Genomic DNA, 2,973 nt, shown 5'->3' with positions numbered 1-2,973 from the left:
TCCAAAATGTGACAAAAATGTCATAGTTTAGTATGTTGTCCAAAATTTGGCATTTTTAAACAATCATTTTAAGAGAGTGTGAATTAAACACAAGGATCACAAGGATATCAAGATTATTCTTCACTTGACCAAGAAGGGGAAAAAGAGGTGCTCTTTTCTTTTCCATAAATGTTTGTGCGTCTTAACATTATCACAAAAGGCCTTCAAGTAACGGTGTTGCAAATCATCGTCTGCTATTAAACTGACTCCCATTAGACAGGTGCTTTCAGTTTGTCCACATACTGTATCTGTCCCTATGACATAAATAAAATAAACACAAATCACACAAGGTTGACCATTAATTTTCGCCCCCAGCCACCACTTAGTATAATTAATGCTGACAGCTGACACAACACTGTCACGTACAAAGAAACGTAGAGTACGAGACGACTTTAATCTTAAAAAACAACAACAGCACGCAGGTAAACGGACATGGGAATCACTCACTTGGGCGGCAGCAGACTGAGACACAGAGGTTAAAGAGGATGATGAGGAGGAAGCGAGGGATGAACAGATTAAAGTGGTCGATACTTTGGCCTCTCTCCCAGACTGAGAGATGACACTAAATCTGTTAATTCATTCCCTCTTAACACCCCCCCCACCCCCCTTCACACTCTGATTCTCCTTCTTCCTCACTCTCGCAGGATTCTATTGTTTTACTGTATTTTATTGTTTCACCGACTGAATTTTCAGTCAATTTTCAACACGTACAAAGTAACTTAAAATGCTTGACTTTAAATGAAATAAAACAAAACAGATTTAAGTTGAGGAGGCAGATCTGTTCTTCTAAAAGCACATTTTTACAGACCTAATATTAAACAATGTTCATCTGATTTGTGACCTCTGTAAATATAAGTGTCATTTACATGACAGCTACACTACTTTCTGATGTGGTTTGTCCACATAATCCTAATGAGCTCTTTCAGGTCTGTGTCTGAGCTGCTCTTCATATAGCAAACAGTTCGCTGGAACATTAGGAGACTCCTTTCACCTGTTTGCGAAACAGTTCCCATGACGACCTAATGGAACTGCTCACTCATGACCTCTTGTAGACGTAGCTGTAATTACGTTAAATGATGCAGCGTCTTTTTCATTGTCTGCCTTCATGAGTCATTTCCGTTTCACATGATCCGCGCGATGAGCCAAAGACTCTTTCACAGCTTGTTCTTGCACTGAAAGGACAGACAGGGTGGACGGAATGACCTCATTCAGGCTATAATGGCGGAGTTGAACAAGTTTTGCCATATTTTTAAGTTAGCATCTTTCAATATTGTTGATGTTTTAAAATGCAGACTACAACATGAAACATGAAGTGTCTCTTCCTTTAACTAGGGAAGCTTTTGAGGAGTATTGTGTGAGCACGGTCATGCACATTTCTTAGGACTGCCTGCGTCCTTTTATTTTCATGCATCTTCTCCTCTACCCACACATGTTCGCGTTCCAGCTCCTCACTTGCCTCAGCCTCTATGCGATCATGTTGCTTGGTAACAGCAGAAGGAATGATGAGGAGAGTGGGTGCTTCCCTTATGATGTGATGTGTCTTCACATCAGCTGTAAATAAAAAAGGTACAGCACTGCCAAACTAACAGCAGACTGAAACTTACCGGACTGTGAGAGGACGCAGAAGAAATTGCATTGTCACAACTTAAACTCATAGTATAATCTTACCTCTGGTTTGTGTGTAAATTGAGATCACGAGGAGGAAAAACAGCCTCACCTCAATAGGCACCGTAGAGAACTGATTTCTGAGCAACAAAAAAAGTTGTCAAATGTTATTATACAGAAATAAACTAAACTCTAGCTTGATAAATGTAAAAAACAAAGTCACATCATTCTCTTTTACATTTCAAGTCCCAAAGCTTTGTTTTCTACAGTTGTTCTTTTCACAGAACATCAATAAACTGCAAAGACTGCCAATGCGCTGCTTCTAATCTCATCATAAATCTAATTTAAATTGCTCCGGGAGAGACTTTGTCTCTAGCGGTTGCTGGACGTGATATTACATCATCTTTTATTTGGAAAACGGCTGTGATTAATTGTACAGAGGGACGCAGAAGCTGAATGATTAAATCGGTCAATTTACGATCATACATAAAGCACCTCACTCATCTGTCTCCAAGCAGTCATAACATTAAAAATAGCAGAGATGAAGACATGAACTGTACATACAGCAATTACTCTGAGAACTGAGGAGACCATGTCAGTATTTCTCCATATTCTGTTTGCTCATTAGTTGCTGACCTGGTGGAGAACCACCCTCTCTATCATCCTTTGAGCAAACTTGAGTGAATCCCCCACTCTGTGACATTATTAATACTAGTTTGTGCGGCTTTACAGCATCTTTCGAAATAAAGGTCACGGCACGGTTGCTAATGACAACCTCTAAGTCTGCTGCTCCGCTCACATCATTGGTGCGTGTGTGGGATTCTTTCTCTACAGCCCTTGTGGCTGTGTGATTTGTGGAGATCAGTCGCCCCCTGCTGTTTCACATTCCTTAAATTGCAAATAAAATGAGGTTGCCATGCCAACCAGAGGGGCCATTTCTGGAGACAGGAAGTAAATGGCATCGACCTGTGGGCATGAAAATCAAAGCATTCAGATGCAAGTAACTGTCAAATGGCACCGGCTGGTCTACATAGTCAGTTAAGTGGAGATAGTTTTGCTGATTAATTATAATTTTCATCAAATTATTTGCAGTTTTAAATGAAGCAAATAAAAATAACATGAATAATAATGTATAAGTCAAATTGCTTAAAAGATATCAATATATAAATTGTATCATCTATGCAGACTCTGTATTTCAGCATTTGTTTGTGTCAGATTAAGATGATTAAAACTAGAACTAAATCAACAGTTTTTGACATTCAACTGAGAAATGAGTTCACTGAAAGCAAAAGTCTGCTGACAAAATAACGTGAGAGTGCAAAGTCACAG

The sequence above is a fragment of the Solea senegalensis genome, unplaced genomic scaffold (assembly GCF_019176455.1).
Source record: "Solea senegalensis isolate Sse05_10M unplaced genomic scaffold, IFAPA_SoseM_1 scf7180000012540, whole genome shotgun sequence".
Taxonomy (NCBI): Eukaryota; Metazoa; Chordata; class Actinopteri; order Pleuronectiformes; family Soleidae; genus Solea; species Solea senegalensis.
Note: the sequence above shows the minus strand (reverse complement) of the source record.